This window comes from Peromyscus eremicus, chromosome 10 (assembly GCF_949786415.1).
Source record: "Peromyscus eremicus chromosome 10, PerEre_H2_v1, whole genome shotgun sequence".
NCBI lineage: Eukaryota > Metazoa > Chordata > Mammalia > Rodentia > Cricetidae > Peromyscus > Peromyscus eremicus.
In genome coordinates, this window is record NC_081426.1 from 90,196,986 (window position 1) to 90,212,942 (window position 15,957).

Consider the following 15,957-nt stretch of genomic DNA (forward strand, 5'->3'; position numbering starts at 1 on the left):
ACATGCACACGCACACACACACCCCACCGCCCCAGACATAAACATGCACACATAATTGAAATCGTTTTTAAAAGTACAGCTTTTTAAAGGAAATAATTACTTTGTAATGCTTTTGATTTTAGTTAGGCATGGCCCCCAACACATGACAGTTTCATGAAGAATTTATTTATGGAGGCTGGAGAGAGAGTTCACTGGTCAAGAACACTAGCTGCCTTTCCAGAGGACCTGGGTTCTAGTCCCAGGAATCACATGGCAGCTCACTCCAGTTTGAGGGGATCCGATACCCTCTTCTGGCCTCCAAGGGCACCAGGTATGCATGTGGAACACAGACATACATGCAGCTAAGAGACACACCCACATAAAATAATGTTTTAAAAGAACAGATTAACACCTAAAATTAAATACCAATTTATTTCTTAGGTTAGTCTCAACTAAACCCTACTAAAATGAGGTATATCCATATACTTTTGTCTAAACTGATTCTCAGGTACTTTCAGTGAGCCTTTTTATTCCTTTTAGTGTTCTAAAACTAAAAAGAAAAAAAATACAACAAAACATACTTAAGTAAAATATAATTTATCTGCTCAGAAAGTAACAAGAAAAATATTACATCTGCAGAAATACTTAGGTGGAAGTAGGTTTTTTGTTTTGTTTTGTAAAATGTTTGTAGCCATTAGAATCATGTAAACAAAAATAAATTCCAGATAGGCTTCTCTCTCTCCGGGGAAGGAGGATGGATTCAGCCAGCAATGACAACTCCCAGTGTCTGTCTCCAGGGAAACAGGTTTGGCTCAGGACCCCAGAGGGGGGAGGGGCAGGACCGCAGGCTCCCTCCACTCCAGGAAGATTCTCACCCGATGATGAAAGGGGAACAGGACTCTATTTTAAAGTAGCACCCGGACAAACTGTGCAAACCTTAGTGACACAATCCATCTGATCCTGGCCCCCCAGCACAGGCCTACCCATGGTCTCCAGCAACAGACCACACAGACTCTGCAGTACTCAGTGACCCCAATTTGGCTTTAACAACTTCCAGTTTGTGTTTGGGAGTCACCACCCACTTCAGCATAGTCTCCTGTTTGTTCTGTGGCCATGTTGTAAGAATTGTGGCTCTAAATGATGGCTTACACTACTAGACTTGGAATCCTATTTATAAGATGTAAACCATCCCCTGGGTAGGTAGGTCCCTGGGACATGGTGGTGAGTACTGTACAGCGGAGAGGCAAGAACTAAGGGAAAGTGGAGCCAGGGGACCTTGCCCGGCTTCAGGGCTGTGGGTGAAAGAGCGTCAGACAGGGTTATGTACGTGTTTACCAGGCCTTCGGGAAGAAACCAACGGTCTTCCCTGGCCTGCCCTCAGACCAGTCCAGTCTGTCAGGTTTCTGCAGCTCTACTGCCTATGTTAACTACTCAAACCCAGTCTTTTCCACTCACCAGACGGGAACTAGTCTTCCCAAGTGGAAAACACCAGCTATTCCGCCCTTGAACCATTTTAGGAGTCTAAAGGGACTCAGTAGCCAGGGCGGGTGTTGGTCCCCAGGGAGCTCTTGCTTCCTGCCTCCGAGTCAGTTTTCACTTAGGAAGTGCAGCCTAAGATCCTCGGTCACCCAGTGATTCCACCGAACAGTCCAAGGTTCTTTCACAGAAAAGGACTCATGTGTCGCCACAAACGACAGATGGAGAAACACACGGTTACAGCAACTTGCCAAAAAGACTGAGAGCCCGGCCATAGCTACAATTTAAAGATAGAGAACTCCAGATCCAGTCTTGTACTATTAATTGGAAGCTAACTCAGGAACAGGTTGGGTGTGTGTGTGTGTGTGTGTGTGTGTGTGTGTGTGTGTGTGTGCGCGCGCGCGCGCGCGCCCACCAGGGGTTAACACAGGTTATCTTCCTCAGACACACTTCACCTTAGTTTTTGACAGTCTTTGACTGAACCCAGGGTTCACGGATTGGCTCGGCTGGCTGCCAAGAGAGCCCTTGGATCTGCTTGTCCCCAAGTATTGGGGTTGCAGGTCACATGGCTCCAGCTGGCTTTTACATGGGTGTTGGGGGTCTGAACTCAGGCCTTCACGGTGGCACAGCAAATTTCACCCTCCAAGTCATCTCTTCAGCCCAGGAAATAATTATTCATTCAAAGATAGTGATCTTTATTTTCTAGCTATTCCTAGTAAAGACAGTATGATTTGTTCCTCCTTTAACATTAAGATAAAGTCATCACATCAAGTATTTTTATATAAAAAAGAAGATTTTGGGGGGGGGGGTATGAGAGAGGGAGGGAACAGGGAGGGGAGACCAACTGACCCTCTGTGAGTTCCACCAAGGCTATAACCAGACTGGTAACAAACAAGAACAGTGTCCTGAGGACAATCTTGCCAGAGAATTCTAATCTCCAGACACAGCTGACATTCAGGAAGTGTTTTACACACCTGGATACGTTTTCTTCTCTCATGAGAGCTTCCATTCTCTTAGTTAGTTTTCCCTGATTGTGAGCACCACATCCTGAACCCAAATATGAATAACACTCAGAATATTAAGGAAACAATTCCCTGGCAGAATCTGTTGATGGGAACTACAAATAAAAAGACCCTATTGGCAGTTAAACATAATTATTATGTTTATACATAATTTATATATATTATAATAGGATATAGGATATCATTTTAAAAGTTCTTACTAATTTCTTCATGAATAAGAAAATGAGATTTAAAACTTCAAGGGGAAAAAGTGAATCCAGCAACAATAACTATTTACCTTATTATTTTAAATAATCACTTTGATTTAAAAGTGAAACTCAGGTTTCACGAAATATTTTCCCTAAATACCCAACATAAGTAGAAACCCAGACAGCTCTTTGGTCCGTCAGGTTCTTAACCTTGACCTGCTGGTCCCGATCAAATCAACCATACAAGCTGCAAAGGGAACGGCTGAAAGATCAGAGTCCAGGCAGCAGCTGCTGGGAATCCACCGAGGAGGAGGGCTTACAGCCAACAGCCAGCGATCGATTCCGCCCTCATCCCGGGACAGTGCCACTACGGCACCGAGCTCAGGCCCCACTCTCATGAGTCTGCCTCCCTCCCTCCTTGGTTTTTATTATTTTATTTGTTTTTTTAAAGATTTGTGTATTCATTTTATGTATGGGTGCTCTATCTGCACGTACAACTTTACACCAGAAGAGGGCATCAGATCCCACTATAGAGAGTTGTGAGCCACCATGTGGCTGCTGGGAATTGAACTCTGCACCTCTGGAGGACCAGCCAGTGCTCTGAAGTCCTGAGCAGTCTCTTCTGTCCCCGATTTATTTTTTTTAAAGGCCTGGCCTTGAAATTATTTAGATTTAGCTTCAAAAAGTTCAGAGATTATAACTAAACAAATTAAACTATTCACGTATGAGATGGATCCTGGATCCTGTTGGTCTGATCAACCCAGCCTGCCGCTTTACCAACAGCATCTCTGCTGGAGCACTCTGGGGATATTTTTACATATGTAGAGGGCTGGGGGGTGGTGGCTGTGGACAGCACTTGGTCCCTTGGAGCTGAGACTACCGGCAGTTAGAGCTAGCGTAAAGAATACAAGGAAAAGTCATCAACTCACCCTAGACCACACCTTGCTCAGTGTTAGTTAAATCAGATAATTCCTTCAGTATATTTTACAGTATAGGAGAACAGAATACCACAATACATGCCTGAACTATTGCAGCTGGAAGTTTTCCTGTGTCCCGCTCAGCTCTGAGGTCCCACAGCCACTTACAATCACTCAGGGGCTTATATTAACTACCAACTGTATGGCTTATGGGAGGCTTCTTCCTAGTTAGCTCTTTCATCTTAAATTAGCCCATTGCTATTCATCTATGTATCACCACATGTTCCGTGGCTTTACCTGCATCCCATTACATGTTGCTCCTTGGATGGTAGTTTGGCATCTCCCCCCACCCCACTCTCCACCCCCCACTCTCCTCTCTCTTTTCACTGTCTCCCTTGGATTTTCCCACTTGGCTCCATTCTGCCCTGCCATAGGCCAATGCAGCCTTATTTACCAACCAATCAGAGCAACACATATCCAGAGCATACAGAAGGGCATCCCACAGCAGATTCTCACAGAGGGGGTAATCAGTGTCTAATTAGAACATAATCATAATAATTACAGCTAATCAATGTGGGATTTAGAGTTTGTGAAAAACTGATCCCTTAGCGTTGCTGCTGCTTTTTGTGGTGCTGGCACCAAACTCAAGACCTGCGGATGTTAGGCAGGCACCGCACACATCAGCCACATCCTCATCCCCTATCCTCCTTTTAAACTTTGACACAGGATCTTGCTGAGTAGCCCACAAGGGCCTTACCCTTGAGACCCTCCTCCACAGCCTCCTCAGAAGGAGCCATGTGCCACCACGCCCAGCGGAAGTTATCTTTTTAATGACCACAGGGATGCTGTATTTCCAAGTCATATCCACAGGATGATACACGTGGTAGGGTGATACTGAAGCCCAATATCCCTTCTACCCTGCTTCTGTAGTGTGCCTTCATATACCACACAGGCTAAGGGAGGGGTCCCCGACTACACACAGGTTCTGGTTGCAATTTAGAATGAGCCGATCAAACTTACTTGCATAAGCTTTCAGGGGCAGGAGAGAGCGGAGACCACATTGTGAATGTTTTCAGCTGTGGGACTAGAATTCTAGGGCCTGTCACATCTCTTTGGCTGGCAACAACTGCAGCTTCCTGAGTTGGCCTAGAGTGTATCCTAGAACAAGGACTGGCAAACCTTTTCCCCTAGGGCCAGATAATAACTACTTTGCCAGGCAGTTTTTGTTATAACTGCTTAACACTGCCATTGTTGGGTGAGAGCAGTCACACGCAATAAGTGTGGCTATGGTCCAGTATAGTTTATATATGGATCCTGGAACCACAAATCATTGTTCTTTTGTGATATTTTTTGAATATTTAAAAATGACAATCTAATCACAGTTCAAGTAACACATAAGCAAGTCATAGGTCAAATCTGGACTATAACTTTGAGTTGGCCACACCTACAGATTTCCTGCCCCATACATAAAGCATCCTTAACGGGAGGTGGAGAGATGGCTCAGCTGTTAGGAGAACTTGCTGTTCCTGCAGAGGACTCAGGTTTGGTTCCCAGCACCCACATAATAGCTCACAACTGTCTATAACTTCAGTTCAAGGGGATCCAACACCCTCTTCTGGATCTTTGGGCACTGTGCACACATGCGCAGGCAAAATACACATATTCACTAATGAAAATAAATCTTTAAAAATTGTCCTTAAAAGTCTTTCCATAGCACAGAACAGCTGTTCCCTCTGCTCCCTGAGTCTATACTCCACTAACACTCTAGTAAGATAATTCCTGTTTAAACTGACAGGATTGAGTGCTATTTCTGCAGTTCAAAGTTCAACACATATATGTGCACTTCTTCTCAAACAAAATCTTATTTTGGCATTATACTTAAGGAATACACTGTGAATAGTCTATTATAAATTCATTGGGAATGGCTATAACCTTTAAAAATGAAATATGGCAGTTAGTAGTAGTGGACATTTGTTATGGAATAATCTTTTTGTACCATGTGAAGATGTATCTTTGCCAAGGCACCTTCTGATTGGTTTAATAAAAGAGCTGATTGGTCAGCAGTTAGGCAGGAGGTATAGGCAGGACAGTCAGACAGAGGACACTGGGAAGAAGCAGGACAGAGTCAGAGGAGTCACAAGTGAGACACAGAGAGGAAACAAGAGGTTCAAAATGAAAGACAGGTAATGCCATATGGCAGAATGCAGATTAATATAAATGGATTAATCTACGTTGTAAGAGTTAGCAAGTAACAAGCCTGAGCTATTGGCTGATCATTTATAATAAATGATAAGCCTCTGTGTGGTTATTTGGGAGAGACTGCCAGGACACAGAGAAATTCTGCCTACAGACATTCCTGTGACTCCAACACTCAGAAAGCTGAGGCTGAGGATTATGGTTTGAGGGTAGCCTGGGCTACACTGTAAGATGTGACAGAGAAATAGAGACATACAGAGAAGGGGAGAAGGGAACTATAGAAGTCTGAAGCCCTTACAGATCACCGATCTGCTAGGCAGCGTCCTCTCAGTGCACAGGAGCCATCAGAGCGCCAAGGATCTCCCAGGCTGAGCATCACAATAAAAATAAGAAAAGCTTTGATCCCTAAAGTACTAGGTGGTTTTGTGAGTGAACTTGACACAAGCTAGAGTCATCAGAGGAAGGAGCCTCAGCTGAAGAAATGTTTCCTTGAAATCCAGTTGTAAGGCATTTTCTCATTTAGTGATCAATGGGGGAGGGCCCAGCCCACTGTGGGTGGTGCCATCCCTGGGCTGCTGGTCCTGGGTTCTATAAGAAGGGCTGAGCAATCCATGAGAAGCAAGCCAGTAAGCAGCTCCTCTCCATGACCTCTACATCAGCTCCTGCTTCCTGGATCCTGCCCTGTTTGAGTTCCTGTCCTGACTTCCTTCAGTGATGAACAGCAATGCTGAAGTGTAAGCTGAATAAACCCTTTCCTTCCCAACTAGCTTTTTGGTCATGGTGTTTCGTCGCAGAAATGGTAACCCTAACTCAGACAACCTTAATATCCAGTGTCCAAATCATCTCCTAAATGTCATTATTTCTACAGTTGTCTCCTATGAGTCAGACTCAAAATAGAGATCACGTATTGACTCCTGGGCACAGTTAGAACACGGAGTGAACCTGAGGGGAGGATGGGATGAGACCTGCATAGGAAAGGCAGACACAGACAGATCATTAATGGCTTACGTGTGTGGTCACACTAATTTCTGAACATAGTGCCTGGTGTTCGGTGAATGGCTTTGATGCTGCTTCGTTGACAAAGGTAGGGTACGGACGAGACAAGTGACGCGGTCAACACGGGATCAACAACCTGGGGACGGGCAGCCCTTCCAGATCAGAGGACAGATGCAGAGGACTCGGCCACCCAGCTGTGTGGCTGGAAGAGCACTAGAACCAGGAACTGAACCAGACCAAGAGCCCACTCTAAGAATTAGTGTTAAAGATCAAAAGGGACAGATCTGGCCATGGTGACTTAAATGCAGCATAAGAAGATGCACAGAAAAATGAAATCCCAGGTCCTGAGTTCAGGAGAAGGAAGTGGAAGAGCCCCTAAAGTGCACATCCAAACCACATCAGCAGAGGCATCAACTCCAACTAAAACAGGGTGGTTTTATATTTTCTTAGTAGGAAAAACTGTAAAACTACTGCTAAAAATGAGAAAGTTTTCAGGCACAGGTTTTATTTGTTTTTGTTCTGGAATTTACCATAACCATAGGTTTTTAAAAGACCATTACTAATACAAAATTACAGAGCGAAAAGAAGCCCCCAAGCCTCGTTTCTCCTCCCCAGAGCCGCTACCACCAATTTCTTGAATATCCTTGCACACATGTTACACATCTATAAGCATATGGGTGAACATGCACTATACATCTTCCTTTAAATAGCCCATTCAAGTGTAATTCCTAAGACATTTTATAGTTCCTAAGATATTTCAATAATCAAATGTATAAAGATAGAACGATTAATCAAGTCAATTTAAAAAGCCATTTCTACTCACAAGTAATTTCATCACCACAATTTACTTATACATTCAACGTTAGTGAAGATTAAACATAGGCCCACTAATTTGTCTTCCAGGCACTGACCTTTAGCGCATTCCTTGGACAGCTCCTTCTGAGTGTGTGAGCACAATGGGGCCCATCCCCAGGTGGCACTTTACTCGGGACTCGAAATCTGGGCTCCAACTAGAAAGGGGAAGGAGATTATGAATTAGTTTCTAATTCAGAATATTTCCCTCCATATAGAAAGCCACATCCACTAATTGCCTCAGGCCTACTAATTACTCCAGTCATAAGAGCAGCTAAATACTGTGCTGTGCACACCCTTTTCTGCTCAAGTCAGGAAGCCTGAGGCTAAAGCAGTGGGTGGGCGTAAGAGTTTCCTTCCTTGCCTCTCACGTGCACCAGGGTTGAGAACCATTGCCAGAGATAAAACATCAGATTTTATGAAGATCACTCCTGAAGTTGTAATCTTATTACTAAGTAATGTTCAAGTTTAGGAACCGCACTTTAAAAATACTTGGGCAAACCGTTGTGGCTTTAAATCATCAGTGTCCCTAGCAGGGGACACAATGACAGACGAGATTCCACTACAGAATTCGATAGCTGTTCTCCTTAAATTACTTTAACAAACATAACAGCTTGAGACAGACCCACCCCAGACCCAGCAGTCTGGAAGAGACAGAACCAAACACCTTTAAATCTTGAATGACAAAGAGGTCCCATACACAGCGCCAAACAAAGCTATATCACAAGTTCCTTAAACAGTGAGGTAGTATGACTATGATTGGCTGCAATATTCAGAAGTGAGGTGAACAATGAAATTCTAAATCAATTCCACACACAGACCTCTTTCATAGGGACTGTCACCCACAAGATTTGGGAGAGGTTAAGTCTGTACTGTCCAATATGGCCACCACCAGCTATATGTGGCTTAAGCTCACATTAATTTCAATATCTTAGGTAAGAAGTCCACTTCCTCAGTTCCATGAGTGAAATGCAGCTAGAGACAATCCCATTAGATAAAACCATGCAGGGCATTTCAGTGATTAAGCAAGTTACACTGGGTAGTGTTAGCTCGGGAATAACTTCATTCTGATTTGTCAATATATTCTAGGAAAACGGTCTATGACTTTCAATCAGTGTTCAAAGAAGATTAATTATATTAAACTGTCAGGACAATGCTCCAATCCTCTATAGCAAGCCAACAGGAAACAGGAAAGAGCTTGCTTTTCAAAGTTACAAGCAAATGAAATTCTATCAACAGTGGTATCTTCATACCCAAGACTATAGCCTCTGACCACAAGACAAGCAGGACCAGGCCTCCTAGAACTGTTCCTCCCCTGCTCTGATGCCTTCACAGTCCTGGATATGGATTGATGGAAGAAAGAAAGAATGAAAAGGTGAGGGAGGAAATTCAAAAAACAAGTATTGGTTAAAATTCTACCTCTTACCCATATATGGCAGAATCAAAATTTGCTAAATCAGCAAAACATGAAAAGATTCCAGTACAAGCTGTTTTCATAATTTAATCTACATTATATGTGAATTATTTATCATATCATAAAGTAAACATGATTCTGTGACCACATTCACCTCTTTCCTCCATTCGTAGAGTGAATGTTCTAGAGGATTTTAAAATAAAAAACATCATGCATCGAAATTAACTGGACCCAAAGGCTATACACCTCAGCAAACCTTGACACAACTGAGACCACCATTCTGAAGCTGCAGGGCTTCGCGCTGGATTTTACACTTTCACTAGCAAATACATCTGTATGCACCGTATTGAATCTAGTTTCCCCTACAACAGTATGAAGAGAGGAGGTGGCCACAAGGCTCTGTCCTTGTGAATAGGTTAAAGTAACCACAGGGCAGGCTTTTGTTGTTCTGCCCGGGACGCCCTTTGCCACATGATGGCACAACATGGAAGCCCTTGCCAGGGCAATGCTAAGATCTTGGACTTTTCAGCTAGATGAACTTAGATCGTTTATAAGTTATGTTGTTCCAGGTACTTGGTACAGCAGAGGAAAAACTGCTAAGACAGTAAGTAGTAAAGCAATTAGCCCCAAGTCAGGTGACCAGCAAGTGTACAACATAAGTCAGGCTCTTTGGCCCCCACAACAGTGCTCTTTACATCTAATTGTGGTGACATATTGTATGCCCTAATAAAATCTGCCTGAAGATCAGAGGACAGGGCAAGCCACTAGATTAAACATGGAGGCCAGGCAGTGGTGGCACACATCTTTAATCTTAGCACTAAGGAGGCAGAGATCTGTCTGGATCTCTGTGAGTTCAAAGCCACCCTGGACTACATGAGATTGACTCAGTATAGGAGAGAAACAGAGCCATGCAGTGGTGGCACACACCTTTAATCCCAGTATTTAGGAAGCACACACACCTTTAATCCTAATACTTGGGAGTCACACGCCTTTAATCCCAGCACCTGAGATCTCACACCTTTAATCTCAGTATTTGGGAAGCACACATGCCATTAATCTCAGCACTAGGAAGGAAGTTATGGCTGGGTGGAGAAAGGTATATAAGGCGTGAGGAGACAGGAACTAGAGGCTTTTCGGCTGGAGAACTTTGAGCTGAGGACTCAGAGGCATTCAGTCAGAGGATTTGTGGAACTGGCAAGGTGAACCATGGCAGTGGCTTGTTCCTTTGTCTCTCTGATCTTCAAGCAAATTTTATTAGGGTACACAATATATCACCACATCTAACTTCATTATGTCACCTCTTAGGTTCAAATACAGTAATTTGATTGCAACCCTGACAATTAAGGCACGGGACTGAATAGAATAAACTACTGTGGTCTAGGAATTTGGGGGTTGCTCTTTTAGGTTACTAATCTTATTAATAAAATAATTTAGAACCAGACTCAGAAGGAAGCTAGAAGACAATTTTATTGAATTGGAAATAAACCTCAGCAGGTGCCAAGAGAAGATGCCAAAGAAGAAGAGAAAGGTGTGCCTTTTGGTCAAGGGTCCACAAAAACAGAAGGTTCGGCAATGGAGCCGCATGGGTGACAATGAACACGGAGGAAGTGTGTGTGTGTGTGTGGGGGGGGGTTCGGAAAATTAGTGAGAAATCACAGAGCATCACAGAAAACATGCCCAAGCCAGTGTCTGGAAGGAGGAAAAGTTGCACTAAAAGTCAGCAGGTCACACAATGGAGGCTCTGTATGCCTCTGCATGGGGCAGGGGCTTCTACAAACAATAAGTATAGTGTTTTATTAGGGGGATAATTATTCCTCCCATCTCCTTAGCAAGTCTTCAGGTGGGTCAGCTTTCCTGGAGGGTGGACTCTTAGCCAGATGATTGACAGGCCCAGCCTGTAGAACCATGAGATGTTTCTGATGTTTATAACCCTCCCAATCTGTGGTGGTTTTGTTAGTGCAACCCAAACAGACTAAGTATAGTTGTTTATAAGAAAACTCAGTCACACTTACCAAGGACAAGGAGAAAACAAGCAGAAAAGCATGGCATGGCCGTTAAAACTATACCCTTACTTTAATATAAATTGACTCAGATATCATGTAGAGAGAAGCATAGTTTGAAAGCTACCATATTTCATCAAAGACCTCACCAATTGTTAGACTTTGTTATTTATGCACTATGAAAGGCAATGTCAATTCAAAAATGACACAACAATCATATTTGCTAGAAGATGTATGATAACAGGGTGTGGTGGTGCACACCTATAATCACAGCACTCAAGAAGAAGTGGGAGGAAAAAACAGTCTCTAAATGACTAAATAAATAAATAAGATAAAATGTGTTCTATTTCCAAAATTCTAAAATTGTGGTCAAAAGACGTATGTCCTAGAAGTAACGATAGTCCACGTCACTCTGAAATGATGTTAGCAGGGTTGTGATACAGTCACTGAGCACGATTTCCTACTTCATTCTATAGTGGGTAGACAGGGATGAGGGGTTTTCCTTTAACACTGTGTTCACAGCTATTAGAACCAAGAGCTGTTAACAGAGAGTAAAGGGTTCCGGGTTGTGGACAGTTACTAGAGACTAGGGGCTCTTTCTTCAATGAGGGCAGTTCAAACTGACTCCTATTTAAGATGAAAGAAAGATATGAAGGATGGGGGGAAGAAAAGCAAAGACAATTAGAAGCACATCAAGCATCTCATCTACACACAGCTGTCCAACTTCTTATCTGTCACAGGATATGTAATACGAAATTGAGTCTTACATTAATAATCATTAAAAACAACACACAGATGTAAAACGAACTTGATGATAATGTTTTAATTTGTCCTACTCATCAGACTTCAACAAATATAAATCACATGAGACTAGGGAGACAACTGAGTATTGCATGGTAAGACATCTGATCCAGGCACATCAACAAAGTGAGAGCAAAGAGTGGGAAAAGAAAAGAATATTTTATGTTTACTTTGAACAGACTGACCTACACACTTGAACTTGACAAACAACTGCTCGCTGTCTTTAGGACACAAAGTGAGGCTCAGCGATAACATTCTGAAGTCATACAACTAGGAAGTGTGGCTTTGCTACCTGATCACTCAACAGAAGGCCAGTGGGAACATTTAAATCTCTCTCATGTATTACACAATTAACAAAATTTAAAAAAAATACACATCATATTTTGACATAGTTTTAATTGTCAACTTAGCACTGGCTAGAATCCCCTGGGGAGTTTCAGTGAGGGTCTAGACTAGGTTGACGTGTGAGCAATATTGGGGGGGTGGGGGGTTGTGTTCATTGAGTGGGAAAACTTGCCCACTTTGGGTGGCATCATTCCCTAGGAAGGAGATTCTAATGTGTACATGCACAGAAAACGAGCCAAGCACACACACACACACACACACACAAACACACACTTTAAACACACACACACACTTTAACGCATGTGTACTGGTGCTTCGACTGGTCATTGCACCAATGTGAAATGACTCTGTGGTAATGCACTATACACCTCAACTTCTAGGTCACGTAAACCCTCTCCCTGAAGTTGCTTCTGTAGGGCTATTGTATCAGAGCAATAGGAAAATAAACTTACACACTTCTGTATATGTGTATGCATACACCAAGCAAGCTTTCCATGCTGCCCTTTCTCATTGTTCATAAAGTAAGTGAGAACATGGCTCGTTCATGCACACTCAAAGCTGCAATACCTAGGGCCAGTGTGACCCATCCCAGAACTTTAAACATCCGTATCTCTTCCCAAGCCCCTGAATTCTAGGGCTGAGTGACTTCTCTCCAGATAGGTAGACTGCACTGAATCAACATGTTCAAAACTAAACTCACAATTTCTCTCTCCCAACCTCCAGTCTCACTTAGAGATAGCACCATTCATCCATCTGCTCCAGCCATAAACCTAGGAATCACCCTTCTTGTCTCCTTCACGTCATGTTAGTAAGTCTCATCAGCTCTACCGACGAGCTGACGTCAGCTCCATCCTTCTTCCTTTTCTCATTACTGCTACATCATCTTTTCTCTGGACCACGAAGGCCTCCTTCCTGTTTCCAACCCCTCTCCTGCCCGTCATTTCTCGCTTTTACAGCAAGGCTCCTCTGGTTAAACAGAAACTCTAACTGGTACATTTAAATCTGCCAATAGCTTGCGGAGCACTGAATAAATTCCACACTCCTTATCATGACTCAATCTGATCCCTTCCAACCTCTCCAACTGCATTCCACTCTCTGGCTGGACATCTCCCAGCATCCTTTCAAGTCCTCACACACCAACTGTTCACACCACAGGGCCTTCCTGGCACACACAACTCTTCCAGCTCTCAGCTTTAAGGTCCCCTCTACTGCTGGGGCTTCTGACAACACAGGTGCACCTCTCCCCAGTCTGCAGTCACCTCATCTTCCTGTGTCTTTCCATAGGGCACACTTATCAATATTGGTAAATACCTTTCCTCCCTACCAGATCAGGAACTCCAAGTAGACAGAGCACGCCTGTCTTATCACCAACACGTTGTGCCTAGTAAAATGCCTGACATACAGTAAGGGAGCCGAATTTTCTGAATGTGCAAGAAACTAAGGCTTAAAGGGCTTTAATTTTTGTTTATTTTAAACCGTTCTACACTACCAAGTCCAAAGACTATACTTTCTTTCCTTAAATGCATAAATGCATTTCACAGATAGAAGCGTTCATCTTAAACATACAGTAGATTTTGCATAGTTCTCCTTTTACAGGCCACACAGTTGACTTTCAAATTTCCAGAATCTCAGTGAAAAAACTGAAACAAGATTATAAAATTTAGGTAACAACCCAATTAATTATATTTATATGTAGCCTGTCTACTGTGCATCATGAAAGAGCAAGCAAAATATTTTAATAAAATCATTCTTTAAAATTTCTAAACTATTTCTATCTGGACCATCATTTTTAATATCAAGATAATGATTCCTTGTGGTCAGGTCCAAAAACAAAAGTATAAATGGCTGTCTATTCTGTGTTGGTTATAAAATATACACACTGACTCCTTTATACTTCTTTCGGAGTCTAATGACCCTCTCCTTACTTGTGGCTCACACCCAGGGGCATGTGTCTAGGGAACAGAACGCAGCAGAAGTGACAATGTGTGGCTAGCCCATGAAGAGCGGCTTCCTCTGGCTCTCCACCATACACCATTTGTTCTGAAGGAAGCCAGCTTCCATGCTGTGCAGACACATAAGCAACACTCTGGAGGGACCATGTGAGCAGACAACAGGCTTCCTGAAGACAGGGCAAGAAACTGAGGCCTCTGCCCATGCCATGGGTATAAGCCATCCAGGAAACGTCCCCACCTGGGTCACAGCTTTAGATAACCTCTTGAGACCTCTGAACCAGACCCTCGCAGCTAGCCCGGTCCTGAAAGCCCGGCCCACAGGACCTGGGATAATAGATGTGTATCTTTCTAAGCTGGCAAGTTTGAGTAACATCATTAGATGACTAACACACATTTATTCATTTAATAACTACTGGCCTGCGCCTCCTTTGTCCTGCTCTCGACTGTTATATCCTATAGAAACAGTAGGAACATAAGACACTATCCAAGAAGGAAAGAACCATCACTGTGTAAGTGCTCTAAAAATGTATAGATAAATGCCAGGTATGGTGGCTCACACCTAAACTCTCAGTACTTGGAAGGCCTAGTTGAGGCGTGCCATAAGTTTGAGGCCATTCTAGACTACATGGTAAGTACCAGGCCAACCAAGACTACATAACATGATCTTTTTCCAAATAAAGCATAATAATAATGAATACATAAATAAAACAAAATAAGCAAATATAAAATCTTTCCTAAAATAATGAGGACACAATATAAAGTTCCAGAGGATGGAGGAGGAGAGAGGCTGCCCCGGGAGGAGAGTAGAGGGAAGAGACGGGGCGGCGGGTGACTGAGGTGGGGACGCAGCTCTGTGGGTAAGGAAAGCCGCTGCTCACCGAGGTGGGGATGCAGTTTATGGGTAAGGAAAGCTGCTGCTCACAGAGGGGGGACGCAGCTCTGTGGGTAAGGAAAGCCGCCGCTCACCGAGGTGGGGATGCAGTTTATGGGTAAGGAAAGCCGCTGCTCACCGAGGGGGGACGCAGCTCTGTGGGTAAGGAAAGCCGCTGCTCACCGTACTCGGGGCTTTAGCCAAAGGTGACAGGAACACACAGAATGTCAAACACAGAGTGTGCTCTGCAGTCCACAGGAGGGCTCCCAGTGACGCCCAGGAGAGGCCCACAGAGGCACGGCTAAAGCAGGCAGCAGAGCCGCTGTAGCCGGCACGTAGGACGACGCCTGCGCCAGCGTGGGGAAGCAACCACCGGCAGAAGGCATAGACAGCGTTAATGCTAAGTTACACGTCCCAGTGTCTCAAGAACTCGGAAACGTCCGAGTTCAGAATGAAAGAAAACAGTATTCATTTATAGTATAACTTTTAATTTCAAAAAATAAACAACATATCCTAAATATACAAATTTTAAATCACATTGTCCAAAACATAGAAGGTAAATTCTCTGAATTCAGTACGACCCTGGTCCTAGAGTGCTCCCCGTCCCCTTAATCCCCCTGCTGCGAACCTCAGTCGTCCTCACTGCCCACAGACTCAGTATTTATACATCCTAACACCGAGCGATCTCACTGCTGGTTATCAAGTACGGTTCGTCTTTCTTTACACATGAGAGGACCCCTTGACTACCTGAGTGAGATCCCAGCTGAGAGTCCCCTTACTGCTACCCTCCGCTCTGCGGGGCTTCCCTGAGCCCTGCAGGTCAGAGGTCACATGCCCAGTTTTCCATCCCATCACTGAGATCACTACAACTGCTCCACTGCAACAATTCAAATGCAGTTACAAGTTCACGCTACACTGTAGCACGTCAGTAGTGTGCATGCACGCACG

The 15,957-nt window shown here is 43.7% G+C and overlaps 1 protein-coding gene across 1 annotated transcript in view; it reads right to left on the reverse strand.

Moving 5' to 3' along the window:
- The window catches only part of Wdfy3 (WD repeat and FYVE domain containing 3), a 220,212-nt gene that overhangs the window by 181,159 nt on the left and 23,096 nt on the right, over positions 1 to 15,957 (reverse strand). The window contains exon 2 of the mRNA XM_059274816.1: positions 7,686 to 7,784. The gene's annotated coding sequence lies outside the window, so the exon portion shown is untranslated. The remainder of the gene's footprint in view (positions 1 to 7,685; positions 7,785 to 15,957) is intronic.